The sequence below is a fragment of the Dermacentor albipictus genome, chromosome 5 (genome assembly GCF_038994185.2).
Source record: "Dermacentor albipictus isolate Rhodes 1998 colony chromosome 5, USDA_Dalb.pri_finalv2, whole genome shotgun sequence".
Classification (NCBI taxonomy): domain Eukaryota; kingdom Metazoa; phylum Arthropoda; class Arachnida; order Ixodida; family Ixodidae; genus Dermacentor; species Dermacentor albipictus.
In genome coordinates, this window is record NC_091825.1 from 16,321,453 (window position 1) to 16,338,001 (window position 16,549).

Sequence of the window (16,549 nt, forward strand, 5' to 3'; positions counted from 1 at the left end):
GAAATTGATATTTACAAAGGCTGCCCGAATTTCAACAACTATCACTGAGCAACGTCGAAATGGTGCCGTGTAACTAATATGGGTATTTACGGTACGTATTCGCACCTTTCCTGCTGCGTTATAGCAGCATATACTTCCTGACATAAATCCTGCGAAAGTGCCGTAAATATGCATTTTAACAAAAGTATGCACGCTCTCGACGTCGCTAACTTAATGTTATCGAAGAACGGGATACCTTTGGATATATATATATATTTTTAGAAATGGTGCATGCAGCGTTACGGTGGTGCGCTGCCGTGTAGTCTAGAGATAACACAAGCGGCGATGTCAAAACTTCCTCGTCCTGATCGTTGTACAAAAAGAAAAGTTGACTCCATTCGAGTTCATATTGTCACGAGGCATCAAACAGACGAAAACCAAGGAAAGATGTATATACGGACAAATTGCAGAGCTACCGAAGATTACAAGTATTGCATGTGTAGCGGTAAAAGGTACTTCAATAGATTCCGCACGTGAACTGTACACACAATGTCTAATCGATCGCTGACGCACGCACTGTAGCTTAAAAGAGGCGACGTATAGGCGCTCTCCAACCATAGAGCAAGGCCGCCTTCCAGGGATGCTTTTCGTACGCACAGCTCAGCACCATTGTTAGCGGCCCGTCTCCCTACTCTGAAGATTTGCCCTTTGAGCGAAGGTCTCTGCCTAGGCGTCCTTCTCTCACTTGGTGCCTCAGTCTTGGGCGGCCATTCAGTATCAGTTCCGTCTCGTTCGGAAAGACTTCTCCGAGACCTGAGCCAGGCAGACGAGACCGTGAGTTTGTTGTACCACCGTCAACACGCGACTAGTAAATTCCCGGTAAACATTGAAAGCGTTTATTTCTTCTCATTTTATTTTTTCTTTCCACACTACATTTAAGTATTGTTCAAGTTCGCCGAAAATGTATCGCATATCTAGCCGCGTCCGTGGCCGCATGCATGTAGTTGCCTCCGAAATTACGTTGTTAGAACCATAGAGGAACACGATGCCGTGTCACCTGCTGCGATTATCAAAGCCCCTATTGTGCGGAAAATTTTAAGCATGTTTTATAGCATTTGAGGTATACAAAACTGGCTTTGAGTGACTCGATGTGATCGCATCGTGTACTATAGTATTATATTTAACGGGAGTTGAACTCGGCTGTATAGTTTTCGCCTAGCCGAATTCACGACCGCCTGCATAAGTGCGGTCGTCGGTACGCCTGTAGGGTTTACCTAGCCAAGTTTACGGCCGTCTGCGCACGTGCTATTCCGGAATTACGAGGCCAGAAACGTTTAGAAATCGTTCTATATTGAGTTACGCATGCGATCAGGAAAACACTTCTCTTGTGGATAAATCAAAATTTTTAGCCATGTAGGGCCCTCGTGGCTCTACTTGTCGGTGAGGAGGTAGCCTCGCCGCCTGTAAGATTATCTGACTGAGCTATGTCGAATGCTCGGTTACCATAGTAGGGAGTTCCAAGAGTTATTTTTGGACGATAGTGAGCTCCAAATTTACCTCCTCGAGTGCACAACATCTGCAGTCTTGGAGTGACGCCTGTCACCGGCAAAAGATGCCGAGAGCAAGTGGGGCTATACTAATCCAGGTACAACCAAATTAGGAAGGCCCACAAAGCTTCAACAAGACACTCCTTCACCACAACAGGAATTGGTCTCCCTGGTGCAGTATTCGACCACCCCCTCCCAAATGGCTAACTCAATCACCCAATGGCCCTCAGTCCCCAGCAGCTGCAGAGCACCTGACCAAGGCGGCGGTCAGACCTGTAACGCAGCAGAGGGTGCTAAGAATCTCTGGGTCCGAACAAGCCGCCAATGGCAACTCACCCTTGCAACGTTTAACACCCGAAGCTTCTCGAGTGAGGCTAGCTTAGCAGGATTCTTTGAGGAACTATCAGACATTGCTTTGGTTATCATGGGCTTTAGTGAGATTAGAAGAACTGCTGAGGCTTATACATAGCTGAATAGTGTCCTCTGCTATAGAGGTCTCCTAGATAAGAAGATATATAATAATAATGTCTTTATTTGTGTCCCGTAACAGTACACGACACGGGAGACCTGCAGTAAAAGCTGTCATGAATGACAGCTTGACAGAGCCGTAGGTCCCCCATACAAGGGGCAGTTACAAACAACAAAAAAGACATAATACATTGTCACAATTGAAATTACACATTCCGAGTGTACAATGTAACGTACACAAAAAATAAGGCAAGATAGAAATACAAATTGCAGGTTCACTCATACAATAAAACATCACAGCCAACTACGGGCTAGTCACAAAAGAAATAACATAAATGCAGTTTCACTTATCCGCAAGAAATAATAACAAGAAATAACTAAGAATGTGTGCAGTGAATCTGTCGTAATTCACGTTTAGATAGTTTAAGTAGGTCAGTCCCGGATTTTTTGCAGTTGTTTAATAGAGTTGGAAGTGTGAAGGATAATTTTTCCATTGTGTAATTGGTTCTAGGAGTTGGTACAATCCACTCCTCTTTATGACGGGTAGTGTAAAACACAGTGCTCTTTTTCAGTAATGACAACTCATGCAGATATTTAAGATGATTTTTTAGTTCGCGCTGGAATGCAAGTGCTAGCTTATAATTGTAAAGATTGAGTACTGGTATTATGCATGCTTTGGAGAAAAGACCTTGCGAGTGGCTGTTGTATGGTAGATTAAAAAGTACTCTGATAAGCTTTTTTTGGAGTCTAAAGATCCTTTGCAAATTTGTATACGTGGTTGTGCCCCAGACCAAGAAACAGTAATTAAGATGAGAGTAAAATAGGGAATTATAAAGCAGGATCTTTACTTGATACGGGAGATACGATCTGTAATGGGAAATAATGCCTACTGCTCGAGCTAACTTAGTTAGAACAGCATCAATGTGACTATCCCATAGCATGTTCTGAGAAAATGTAACACCCAGAATTTTAATATTATTTGTGATTTCTATTGGTGCGCCACCATAACTGAAGCTTACATGAGAATTTAGCTGCCTCAATTTAGGTCTAAATATTACAGCTTTCGTCTTATTAACGTTTATGTTGAGATGGTTTAGTACTGACCACGTTTTAAGCTTAGTAAGGAGAGAATTCGCATCATTGTGTAAGATATGACAGTCTGGAGCAGATAGAAATACACTAGCGTCGTCGGCATACAAAACATATTTAGGATTAGTAGAGAGGTTAGTGAGATCATTTATGTAAATGTTAAAGAGAAGCGGACCAAGAATGCTGCCCTGAGGAACACCTTTAACTATGGATTTTAAATCAGAACGATACGCTTCAATTTGAACGAACTGCTGTCGAAAACTGAGATATGATCTAATAAGTTCAAGAAAATGACCTCGGATTCCATAAATTTCCAGTTTCTTCAGCAAAGTTAAGTGATGAATACAATCAAATGCTTTAGAAAAGTCGACATAAATACCTAGCACAAAGTTCTTTTTTCCAAATTCGGAGAAAATAAATTCCTTCTGTTCCAGCAAAGCTAATTCGGTCGATTTGTTCTTCCTAAATCCATATTGAGCATCTGAAATAAGTTTGTGTAAATCAAAGAACGAGCAAAGCTGATAATGGATAAGCTTCTCCAGGCCTTTGGAAAATATTGATAAGACAGAGATGGGTCGGTAATTATTCATATCATTAGGATCACCCTTTTTGAAGAGCATAGTTACTTTAGCGATTTGCATTCGCTTTGGAAAGCATGCACTTGTTAGACAAAGGTTAAAAATATGGGTTAAACGTGGACATAAGATATCCAACACATATTTCACCGGACGTGTCTGAATTCCTTCAGCGTCGCAACTTGAACTATTATTTAAAGAAGAAAAAACTGAGGTAACTTGATCCTCTGTTACAGGGCTTAGAAAAGCAGATGAATTATTTCTAGCGGGCATAAAATTGTGAAAATCTACAAGTATACCTTGATCAGAATAATGAAGTAAATACTGATTAAAGGAATCTGCAAGGGCGCAGCCAGACGCTTCACAGTCATTTATTGACAGCTTCTCGATTCTAGGTGAAAGTTTCGTGCGTTTAAAAACAGTGTTCAACTTTTTTCATACGAGGTCACTTTTCTTTAGGCAGCTATGGAATTCAGAGAAAATGTAACTAGATCTGCTTTTTTTAACCTCCTTGTTTAATTTATTTCGGCACGCCTTGAATTGCTTTAAGGTATCAGGATCTTTTGTTTTAATAAACGGATGGTAAAGCATATTTTTCTCATTGATTTTTCGGCGCAATTCTGGAGTTATCCAAGGTTCGCGGATTTTTTTTACCTAGCTTAAAAGTTTTCATTGGAAAATGACGCTTGTAAACCTGCAGGAACTGGTTGATAAATTTTTCATACCCTTCGTCGGCATTTTTTATCTTCATTACCCATGTAAAATCTGACTTAAGTAGTTCAGTCCTGAAGCTGTCTAAATTTGACAGAGTACTAGATTGAAAAAAAAAAAAATGGGTGGTCGGCTTTTGCATCCTTCTAAATTCTGCTTCTTTACCATAACAAATATCGGAAGATGGTCGCTAAGACCACATGATATAGCTCCTGCTGTGATGTCTGTATTATCAGAATTTGTCACAAAAAGGTCTAGCAGTGTTTTATTGTCTTTCGTAATTCGGGTCGGTAGTGTGATTGCATTATCGCAACCATTTGATGTAATAAGAATTTTCATGTTTCTTTGTTCGTTAGTGTTTGCTAACATATCTATATTAAAGTCGCCGGCTGACGTGACAGAGTAACCATTTGCAGAAACAAAATCGAGAAACTGCCCGTAAAATAAAAAGAAGCTTGACACATTTCCATGTGGGGGCCGGTAACAAACAGAAAACACATGCTTATTTACACGAACTGACAATATTTCAAAGTCATCACATAGCACAGAAAAAGAAGGAAGCAGTTCGCATTTTGCATTCAGCTTCATCAATAGCATGAGTCCACCACCACGACGATTTTTTCGATTTAAGCAGAAGGATTGATAACATGAAAACTGAAAGTTATCCTGGTAGTCTTTACACCAAGTTTCGGGTAACGTGACCGCGTCGAACAAAAAAGAAAAACTAGAGATAAAACAATCCAGTTCTGCTTCCTTGTTGTAAAGTGAGCGAACGATTAAATGAAGGCATTTTAGTGAATTTTTGTGCTGGTTCGTTGCAACTGCGTTTACATCCTTTGGAAGAAGGTAATTGTCATTAGCCATTTCAAATTCCGACAACACATTTTATACCCATTTGTTGGACATGCTGAAATGTGCTATGACGGAAGGTCACGCACACTGCGCACTACGATTGCCGACTGGCCATCTGTTTTGCGCATGAAGATCTTCCCATTCCTGTGCCAGACATACTGATATGCATTTTGTTTTGCCCAGTCCTTCGTCAGTCGCAACAGATGTCGGTTATGACTAGTCATATTTTCCATGATGGCAATGTTGCTTTTTTCGTCCCTCAGTTTATTCTTTTTCTCGAGCCACTTATCTCTGACAGCTTGCCCGGTGCATCTAACTATTATTCCTGGGATCCTATTGTGCTTTGCAGGTAGCCGATGAATTGCATCGACGTCTGCGCTCGAAAGCCTGGAAACTCCTATCGTGTCAGCCACAGCGTTTACTTTATCTAGCAGATTTTCAGGTTCGGTGGACTGAATTCCATGGAATTCAAGGTTCAGCTTTCTGCTCCTCCAGTCAAGATCATTGACGTCACTTCGCAACGTTTCATTTTCTTCTTTTTTTCCGACCTTTCTCTCCAAAATTTCCAATCTCTTTTGAATATCTTTTCTCTCTTTTTCCTGGGTAGTTAGCCTTTCTAGTACTTCATCATACTTTTCCGACATTAGCTCTACAGCTGTTTCAATGCTAGCTACAGTGTCTTTAAGCGGCATCAGCTCGTCTAATTTCCCATTTATAGTAACGAGCAGGGTTTTAATGTCGGCTATCTCGTCATCAGACAGCTTTTCCCCTTGGTTGTCTCCTTTGCCGCTTCCATTTTTGCATGTGGGGCATGCCCATTTCTGCTTGGCTGACTCCGATTTACCTTTGTACTGCTTTACGGTAAGCCCAGCACAGGTTCCGAGATGGTACAATTTGTTGCATACAGTACATTTGGCAGAAATTTCCTCGGGCGTAAACTTGTTATTGCATGAGGTACAAAAATCTGTCGACATCGTGCGTTCAAGACAGTAGCTTCAAGCAAAACAAGAACAACAACAACAAAAAAAAACGACAATAGCAGAATACTAGGGCGGCGGCAGTGGCAGCAAGCAGCACATATTCTTAAAATCAATCACAAGTAATGACACCAACCTGCAAAAAAGCAGAGCGGTGTTCAAGCGATGGCCTATCGTGCTGCCGCTGCCGCCGAGTGCTGGTAGGTCCGAGCAGTCCGTCTTATATCTTCAGAGAAGGTCGCTTGTCGCCCCGCGGGTGGTTCCAGGCAGTTAGCAGATCGAGGTAGATCTGCCGCACTTGCGCAGTCGGGTTCCTTCGTCAGGTTCAGCGTGGGCAACCAAGCCGCAGTGGAGACGAAACTGCGAAAAGGCAGAGCGGTGTTCAAGCGATGGCCTATCGTGCTGCCGCTGCCGCCGAGTGCTGGTAGGTCCAAGCAGTCCGTCTTATATCTTCAGAGAAGGTCGCTTGTCGCGCCGCGGGTGGTTCCAGGCAGTTAGCAGATCGAGGTAGATCTGCCGCACTTGCGCAGTCGGGTTCCTTCGTCAGGTTCAGCGTGGGCAACCAAGCCGCAGTGGAGACGAAACTGCGAAAAAGCAGAGCGGTGTTCAAGCGATGGCCTTTCGTGCTGCCGCTGCCGCCGAGTGCTGGTAGGTCCGAGCAGTCCGTCTTATATCTTCAGAGAAGGTCGCTTGTCGCGCCGCGGGTGGTTCCAGGCAGTTGGCAGATCGAGGTAGATCTGCCGCACTTGCGCAGTCGGGTTCCTTCGTCAGGTTCAGCGTGGGCAACCAAGCCGCAGTGGAGACGAAACTGCAAAAAAGCAGAGCGGTGTTCAAGCGATGGCCTTTCGTGCTGCCGCTGCCGCCGAGTGCTGGTAGGTCCGAGCAGTCCGTCTTATATCTTCAGAGAAGGTCGCTTGTCGCGCCGCGGGTGGTTCCAGGCAGTTAGCAGATCGAGGTAGATCTGCCGCACTTGCGCAGTCGGGTTCCTTCGTCAGGTTCAGCGTGGGCAACCAAGCCACAGTGGAGACGAAACTGCGAAAAAGCAGAGCGTTGTTCAAGCGATGGCCTTTCGTGCTGCCGCTGCCGCCGAGTGCTGGTAGGTCCGAGCAGTCCGTCTTATATCTTCAGAGAAGGTCGCTTGTCGCGCCGCGGGTGGTTCCAGGCAGTTAGCAGATCGAGGTAGATCTGCCGCACTTGCGCACTCGGGTTCCTTCGTCAGGTTCAGCGTGGGCAACCAAGCCGCAGTGGAGACGAAACTGCGAAAAAGCAGAGCGGTGTTCAAGCGGTGGTCTTTCGTGCTGCCGCTGCCGCCGAGTGCTGGTAGGTCCGAGCAGTCCGTCTTATATCTTCAGAGAAGGTCGCTTGTCGCCCCGCGGGTGGTTCCAGGCAGTTAGCAGATCGAGGTAGATCTGCCGCACTTGCGCAGTCGGGTTCCTTCGTCAAGTTCAGCGTGGGCAACCAAGCCGCAGTGGAGACGAAACTGCGAAAAAGCAGAGCGGTGTTCAAGCGATTGCCTTTCGTGCTGCCGCTGCCGCCGAGTGCTGGTAGGTCCGAGCAGTCCGTCTTATATCGTCAGAGAAGGTCGCTTGTCGCCCCGCGGGTGGTTCCAGGCAGTTAGCAGATCGAGGTAGATCTGCCGCACTTGCGCAGTCGGGTTCCTTCGTCAGGTTCAGCGTGGGCAACCAAGCCGCAGTGGAGACGAAACTGCGAAAAAGCAGAGCGGTGTTCAAGCGATGGCCTTTCGTGCTGCCGCTGCCGCCGAGTGCTGGTAGGTCCGAGCAGTCCGTCTTATATCTTCAGAGAAGGTCGCTTGTCGCGCCGCGGGTGGTTCCAGGCAGTTAGCAGATCGAGGTAGATCTGCCGCACTTGCGCAGTCGGGTTCCTTCGTCAGGTTCAGCGTGGGCAACCAAGCCGCAGTGGAGACGAAACTGCGAAAAAGCAGAGCGGTGTTCAAGCGATGGCCTTTCGTGCTGCCGCTGCCGCCGAGTGCTGGTAGGTCCGAGCAGTCCGTCTTATATCTTCAGAGAAGGTCGCTTGTCGCCCCGCGGGTGGTTCCAGGCAGTTAGCAGATCGAGGTAGATCTGCCGCACTTGCGCAGTCGGGTTCCTTCGTCAGGTTCAGCGTGGGCAACCAAGCCGCAGTGGAGACGAAACTGCAAAAAAGCAGAGCGGTGTTCAAGCGATGGCCTTTCGCGCTGCCGCTGCCGCCGAGTGCTGGTAGGTCCGAGCAGTCCGTCTTATATCTTCAGAGAAGGTCGCTTGTCGCCCCGCGGGTGGTTCTAGGCAGTTAGCAGATCGAGGTAGATCTGCGGCACTTGCGCAGTCGGGTTCCTTCATCAGGTTCAGCGTGGGCAAACAAGCCGCAGTGGAGACGAAACTGCAAAAAAGCAGAGCGGTGTTCAAGCGGTGGCCTTTCGTGCAGCCGCTGCCGCCGAGTGCTGGTAGGTCCGAGCAGTCCGTCTTATATCTTCAGAGAAGGTCGCTTGTCGCGCCGCGGGTGGTTCCAGGCAGTTAGCAGATCGAGGTAGATCTGCCGCACTTGCGCAGTCGGGTTCCTTCGTCAGGTTCAGCGTGGGCAACCAAGCCGCAGTGGAGACGAAACGGCGAAAAAGCAGAGCGGTGTTCAAGCGATGGCCTTTCGTGCTGCCGCTGCCGCCGAGTGCTGGTAGGTCCGAGCAGTCCGTCTTATATCTTCAGAGAAGGTCGCTTGTCGCCCCGCGGGTGGTTCCAGGCAGTTAGCAGATCGAGGTAGATCTGCCGCACTTGCGCAGTCGGGTTCCTTCGTCAGGTTCAGCGTGGGCAACCAAGCCGCAGTGGAGACGAAACTGCAAAAAAGCAGAGCGGTGTTCAAGCGATGGCCTTTCGTGCTGCCGCTGCCGCCGAGTGCTGGTAGGTCCGAGCAGTCCGTCTTATAACTTCAGAGAAGGTCGCTTGTCGCGCCGCGGGTGGTTCCAGGCAGTTAGCAGATCGAGGTAGATCTGCCGCACTTGCGCAGTCGGGTTCCTTCGTCAGGTTCAGCGTGGGCAACCAAGCCGCAGTGGAGACGAAACTGCGAAAAAGCAGAGCGGTGTTCAAGCGATGGCCTTTCGTGCTGCCGCTGCCGTCGAGTGCTGGTAGGTCCGAGCAGTCCGTCTTATATCTTCAGAGAAGGTCGCTTGTCGCCCCGCGGGTGGTTCCAGGCAGTTAGCAGATCGAGGTAGATCTGCCGCACTTGCGCAGTCGGGTTCCTTCGTCAGGTTCAGCGTGGGCAACCAAGCCGCATTGGAGACGAAACTGCAAAAAAGCAGAGCGGTGTTCAAGCGATGGCGTTTCGTGCTGCCGCTGCCGCCGAGTGCTGGTAGGTCCGAGCAGTCCGTCTCATATCTTCAGAGAAGGTCGCTTGTCGCGCCGCGGGTGGTTCCAGGCAGTTAGCAGATCGAGGTAGATCTGCCGCACTTGCGCAGTCGGGTTCCTTCGTCAGGTTCAGCGTGGGCAACCAAGCCGCAGTGGAGACGAAACTGCGAAAAAGCAGAGCGGTGTTCAAGCGATGGCCTTTCGTGCTGCCGCTGCCACCGAGTGCTGGTAGGTCCGAGCAGTCCGTCTTATATCTTCAGAGAAGGTCGCTTGTCGCGCCGCGGGTGGTTCCAGGCAGTTGGCAGATCGAGGTAGATGTGCCGCACTTGCGCAGTCGGGTTCCTTCGTCAGGTTCAGCGTGGGCAACCAAGCCGCAGTGGAGACGAAACTGCAAAAAAGCAGAGCGGTGTTCAAGCGATGGCCTTTCGTGCTGCCGCTGCCGCCGAGTGCTGGTAGGTCCGAGCAGTCCGTCTTATATCTTCAGAGAAGGTCGCTTGTCGCCCCGCGGGTGGTTCCAGGCAGTTAGCAGATCGAGGTAGATCTGCCGCACTTGCGCAGTCGGGTTCCTTCGTCAGGTTCAGCGTGGGCAACCAAGCCGCAGTGGAGACGAAACTGCAAAAAAGCAGAGCGGTGTTCAAGCGATGGCCTTTCGTGCTGCCGCTGCCGCCGAGTGCTGGTAGGTCCGAGCAGTCCGTCTTATATCTTCAGAGAAGGTCGCTTGTCGCGCCGCGGGTGGTTCCAGGCAGTTAGCAGATCGAGGTAGATCTGCCGCACTTGCGCAGTCGGGTTCCTTCGTCAGGTTCAGCGTGGGCAACCAAGCCGCAGTGGAGACGAAACTGCGAAAAAGCAGAGCGGTGTTCAAGCGATGGCCTTTCGTGCTGCCGCTGCCGTCGAGTGCTGGTAGGTCCGAGCAGTCCGTCTTATATCTTCAGAGAAGGTCGCTTGTCGCCCCGCGGGTGGTTCCAGGCAGTTAGCAGATCGAGGTAGATCTGCCGCACTTGCGCAGTCGGGTTCCTTCGTCAGGTTCAGCGTGGGCAACCAAGCCGCATTGGAGACGAAACTGCAAAAAAGCAGAGCGGTGTTCAAGCGATGGCGTTTCGTGCTGCCGCTGCCGCCGAGTGCTGGTAGGTCCGAGCAGTCCGTCTCATATCTTCAGAGAAGGTCGCTTGTCGCGCCGCGGGTGGTTCCAGGCAGTTAGCAGATCGAGGTAGATCTGCCGCACTTGCGCAGTCGGGTTCCTTCGTCAGGTTCAGCGTGGGCAACCAAGCCGCAGTGGAGACGAAACTGCGAAAAAGCAGAGCGGTGTTCAAGCGATGGCCTTTCGTGCTGCCGCTGCCACCGAGTGCTGGTAGGTCCGAGCAGTCCGTCTTATATCTTCAGAGAAGGTCGCTTGTCGCGCCGCGGGTGGTTCCAGGCAGTTGGCAGATCGAGGTAGATGTGCCGCACTTGCGCAGTCGGGTTCCTTCGTCAGGTTCAGCGTGGGCAACCAAGCCGCAGTGGAGACGAAACTGCAAAAAAGCAGAGCGGTGTTGAAGCGATGGCCTTTCGTGCTGCCGCTGCCGCCGAGTGCTGGTAGGTCCGAGCAGTCCGTCTTATATCTTCAGAGAAGGTCGCTTGTCGCGTCGCGGGTGGTTCCAGGCAGTTAGCAGATCGAGGTAGATCTGCCGCACTTGCGCAGTCGGGTTCCTTCGTCAGGTTCAGCGTGGGCAACCAAGCCACAGTGGAGACGAAACTGCGAAAAAGCAGAGCGTTGTTCAAGCGATGGCCTTTCGTGCTGCCGCTGCCGCCGAGTGCTGGTAGGTCCGAGCAGTCCGTCTTATATCTTCAGAGAAGGTCGCTTGTCGCGCCGCGGGTGGTTCCAGGCAGTTAGCAGATCGAGGTAGATCTGCCGCACTTGCGCAGTCGGGTTCCTTCGTCAGGTTCAGCGTGGGCAACCAAGCCGCAGTGGAGACGAAACTGCGAAAAAGCAGAGCGGTGTTCAAGCGGTGGCCTTTCGTGCTGCCGCTGCCGCCGAGTGCTGGTAGGTCCGAGCAGTCCGTCTTATATCTTCAGAGAAGGTCGCTTGTCGCTAGCGGGTGGTTCCAGGCAGTTAGCAGATCGAGGTAGATCTGCCGCACTTGCGCAGTCGGGTTCCTTCGTCAGGTTCAGCGTGGGCAACCAAGCCGCAGTGGAGACGAAACTGCGAAAAAGCAGAGCGGTGTTCAAGCGATGGCCTTTCGTGCTGCCGCTGCCGCCGAGTGCTGGTAGGTCCGAGCAGTCCGTCTTATATCTTCAGAGAAGGTCGCTTGTCGCCCCGCGGGTGGTTCCAGGCAGTTAGCAGATCGAGGTAGATCTGCCGCACTTGCGCAGTCGGGTTCCTTCGTCAGGTTCAGCGTGGGCAACCAAGCCGCAGTGGAGACGAAACTGCGAAAAGGCAGAGCGGTGTTCAAGCGATGGCCTTTCGTGCTGCCGCTGCCGCCGAGTGCTGGTAGGTCCGAGCAGTCCGTCTTATATCTTCAGAGAAGGTCGCTTGTCGCGCCGCGGGTGGTTCCAGGCAGTTAGCAGATCGAGGTAGATCTGCCGCACTTGCGCAGTCGGGTTCCTTCGTCAGGTTCAGCGTGGGCAACCAAGCCGCAGTGGAGACGAAACTGCGAAAAAGCAGAGCGGTGTTCAAGCGATGGCCTTTCGTGCTGCCGCTGCCGCCGAGTGCTGGTAGGTCCGAGCAGTCCGTCTTATATCTTCAGAGAAGGTCGCTTGTCGCCCCGCGGGTGGTTCCAGGCAGTTCGCAGATCGAGGTAGATCTGCCGCACTTGCGCAGTCGGGTTCCTTCGTCAGGTTCAGCGTGGGCAACCAAGCCGCAGTCGAGACGAAACTGCAAAAAAGCAGAGCGGTGTTCAAGCGATGGCCTTTCGTGCTGCCGCTGCCGCCGAGTGCTGGTAGGTCCGAGCAGTCCGTCTTATATCTTCAGAGAAGGTCACTTGTCGCCCCGCGGGTGGTTCCAGGCAGTTAGCAGATCGAGGTAGATCTGCCACACTTGCGCAGTCGGGTTCCTTCGTCAGGTTCAGCGTGGGCAACCAAGCCGCAGTGGAGACGAAACTGCAAAAAAGCAGAGCGGTGTTCAAGCGATGGCCTTTCGTGCTGCCGCTGCCGCCGAGTGCTGGTAGGTCCGAGCAGTCCGTCTTATATCTTCAGAGAAGGTCGCTTGTCGCCCCGCGGGTGGTTCCAGGCAGTTAGCAGATCGAGGTAGATCTGCCGCACTTGCGCAGTCGGGTTCCTTCGTCAGGTTCAGCGTGGGCAACCAAGCCGCAGTGGAGACGAAACTGCGAAAAAGCAGAGCGGTGTTCAAGCGATGGCCTTTCGTGCTGCCGCTGCCGCCGAGTGCTGGTAGGTCCGAGCAGTCCGTCTTATATCTTCAGAGAAGGTCGCTTGTCGCCCCGCGGGTGGTTCCAGGCAGTTAGCAGATCGAGGTAGATCTGCCGCACTTGCGCAGTCGGGTTCCTTCGTCAGGTTCAGCGTGGGCAACCAAGCCGCAGTGGAGACGAAACTGCGAAAATGCAGAGCGGTGTTCAAGCGATGGCCTTTCGTGCTGCCGCTGCCGCTGAGTGCTGGTAGGTCCGAGCAGTCCATCTTATATCTTCAGAGAAGGTCGCTTGTCGCGCCGCGGGTGGTTCCAGGCAGTTAGCAGATCGAGGTAGATCTGCCGCACTTGCGCAGTCGGGTTCCTTCGTCAGGTTCAGCGTGGGCAACCAAGCCGCAGTGGAGACGAAACTGCGAAAAAGCAGAGCGGTGTTCAAGCGATGGCCTTTCGTGCTGCCACTGCCGCCGAGTGCTGGTAGGTCCGAGCAGTCCGTCTTATATCTTCAGAGAAGGTCGCTTGTCGCCCCGCGGGTGGTTCCAGGCAGTTAGCAGATCGAGGTAGATCTGCCGCACTTGCGCAGTCGGGTTCCTTCGTCAGGTTCAGCGTGGGCAACCAAGCCGCAGTGGAGACGAAACTGCAAAAAAGCAGAGCGGTGTTCAAGCGATGGCCTTTCGTGCTGCCGCTGCCCCCGAGTGCTGGTAGGTCCGAGCAGTCCGTCTTATATTTTCAGAGAAGGTCGCTTGTCGCGCCGCGGGTGGTTCCAGGCAGTTAGCAGATCGAGGTAGATCTGCCGCACTTGCGCAGTCGGGTTCCTTCGTCAGGTTCAGCGTGGGCAACCAAGCCGCAGTGGAGACGAAACTGCAAAAAAGCAGAGCGGTGTTCAAGCGATGGCCTTTCGTGCTGCCGCTGCCGCCGAGTGCTGGTAGGTCCGAGCAGTCCGTCTTATATCTTCAGAGAAGGTCGCTTGTCGCGCCGCGGGTGGTTCCAGGCAGTTAGCAGATCGAGGTAGATCTGCCGCACTTGCGCAGTCGGGTTCCTTCGTCAGGTTCAGCGTGGGCAACCAAGCCGCAGTGGAGACGAAACTGCAAAAAAGCAGAGCGGTGTTCAAGCGATGGCCTTTTGCGCTGCCGCTGCCGCCGAGTGCTGGTAGGTCCGAGCAGTCCGTCTTATATCTTCAGAGAAGGTCGCTTGTCGCCCCGCGGGTGGTTCTAGGCAGTTAGCAGATCGAGGTAGATCTGCCGCACTTGCGCAGTCGGGTTCCTTCATCAGGTTCAGCGTGGGCAAACAAGCCGCAGTGGAGACGAAACTGCAAAAAAGCAGAGCGGTGTTCAAGCGATGGCCTTTCGTGCAGCCGCTGCCGCCGAGTGCTGGTAGGTCCGAGCAGTCCGTCTTATATCTTCAGAGAAGGTCGCTTGTCGCGCCGCGGGTGGTTCCAGGCAGTTAGCAGATCGAGGTAGATCTGCCGCACTTGCGCAGTCGGGTTCCTTCGTCAGGTTCAGCGTGGGCAACCAAGCCGCAGTGGAGACGAAACTGCGAAAAAGCAGAGCGGTGTTCAAGCGATGGCCTTTCGTGCTGCCGCTGCCGCTGAGTGCTGGTAGGTCCGAGCAGTCCGTCTTATATCTTCAGAGAAGGTCGCTTGTCGCCCCGCGGGTGGTTCCAGGCAGTTAGCAGATCGAGGTAGATCTGCCGCACTTGCGCAGTCGGGTTCCTTCGTCAGGTTCAGCGTGGGCAACCAAGCCGCAGTGGAGACGAAACTGCAAAAAAGCAGAGCGGTGTTCAAGCGATGGCCTTTCGTGCTGCCGCTGCCGCCGAGTGCTGGTAGGTCCGAGCAGTCCGTCTTATATCTTCAGAGAAGGTCGCTTGTCGCGCCGCGGGTGGTTCCAGGCAGTTAGCAGATCGAGGTAGATCTGCCGCACTTGCGCAGTCGGGTTCCTTCGTCAGGTTCAGCGTGGGCAACCAAGCCGCAGTGGAGACGAAACTGCGAAAAAGCAGAGCGGTGTTCAAGCGATGGCCTTTCGTGCTGCCGCTGCCGTCGAGTGCTGGTAGGTCCGAGCAGTCCGTCTTATATCTTCAGAGAAGGTCGCTTGTCGCCCCGCGGGTGGTTCCAGGCAGTTAGCAGATCGAGGTAGATCTGCCGCACTTGCGCAGTCGGGTTCCTTCGTCAGGTTCAGCGTGGGCAACCAAGCCGCATTGGAGACGAAACTGCAAAAAAGCAGAGCGGTGTTCAAGCGATGGCGTTTCGTGCTGCCGCTGCCGCCGAGTGCTGGTAGGTCCGAGCAGTCCGTCTTATATCTTCAGAGAAGGTCGCTTGTCGCGCCGCGGGTGGTTCCAGGCAGTTAGCAGATCGAGGTAGATCTGCCGCACTTGCGCAGTCGGGTTCCTTCGTCAGGTTCAGCGTGGGCAACCAAGCCGCAGTGGAGACGAAACTGCGAAAAAGCAGAGCGGTGTTCAAGCGATGGCCTTTCGTGCTGCCGCTGCCGCCGAGTGCTGGTAGGTCCGAGCAGTCCGTCTTATATCTTCAGAGAAGGTCGCTTGTCGCGCCGCGGGTGGTTCCAGGCAGTTGGCAGATCGAGGTAGATGTGCCGCACTTGCGCAATCGGGTTCCTTCGTCAGGTTCAGCGTGGGCAACCAAGCCGCAGTGGAGACGAAACTGCAAAAAAGCAGAGCGGTGTTCAAGCGATGGCCTTTCGTGCTGCCGCTGCCGCCGAGTGCTGGTAGGTCCGAGCAGTCCGTCTTATATCTTCAGAGAAGGTCGCTTGTCGCGCCGCGGGTGGTTCCAGGCAGTTAGCAGATCGAGGTAGATCTGCCGCACTTGCGCAGTCGGGTTCCTTCGTCAGGTTCAGCGTGGGCAACCAAGCCGCAGTGGAGACGAAACTGCAAAAAAGCAGAGCCGTGTTCAAGCGATGGCCTTTCGTGCTGCCGCTGCCGCCGAGTGCTGGTAGGTCCGAGCAGTCCGTCTTATATCTTCAGAGAAGGTCGCTTGTCGCGCCGCGGGTGGTTCCAGGCAGTTAGCAGATCGAGGTAGATCTGCCGCACTTGCGCAGTCGGGTTCCTTCGTCAGGTTCAGCGTGGGCAACCAAGCCACAGTGGAGACGAAACTGCGAAAAAGCAGAGCGTTGTTCAAGCGATGGCCTTTCGTGCTGCCGCTGCCGCCGAGTGCTGGTAGGTCCGAGCAGTCCGTCTTATATCTTCAGAGAAGGTCGCTTGTCGCGCCGCGGGTGGTTCCAGGCAGTTAGCAGATCGAGGTAGATCTGCCGCACTTGCGCACTCGGGTTCCTTCGTCAGGTTCAGCGTGGGCAACCAAGCCGCAGTGGAGACGAAACTGCGAAAAAGCAGAGCGGTGTTCAAGCGGTGGTCTTTCGTGCTGCCGCTGCCGCCGAGTGCTGGTAGGTCCGAGCAGTCCGTCTTATATCTTCAGAGAAGGTCGCTTGTCGCCCCGCGGGTGGTTCCAGGCAGTTAGCAGATCGAGGTAGATCTGCCGCACTTGCGCAGTCGGGTTCCTTCGTCAAGTTCAGCGTGGGCAACCAAGCCGCAGTGGAGACGAAACTGCGAAAAAGCAGAGCGGTGTTCAAGCGATTGCCTTTCGTGCTGCCGCTGCCGCCGAGTGCTGGTAGGTCCGAGCAGTCCGTCTTATATCGTCAGAGAAGGTCGCTTGTCGCCCCGCGGGTGGTTCCAGGCAGTT

General features: G+C 52.4%; 1 protein-coding gene across 2 annotated transcripts in view; it reads left to right on the forward strand.

The window, feature by feature from the left end:
• The window catches only part of LOC135906571 (medium-chain acyl-CoA ligase ACSF2, mitochondrial-like), a 467,079-nt gene that overhangs the window by 151,209 nt on the left and 299,321 nt on the right, over positions 1-16,549 (forward strand). The gene's annotated exons all lie outside the window — the stretch shown is intronic.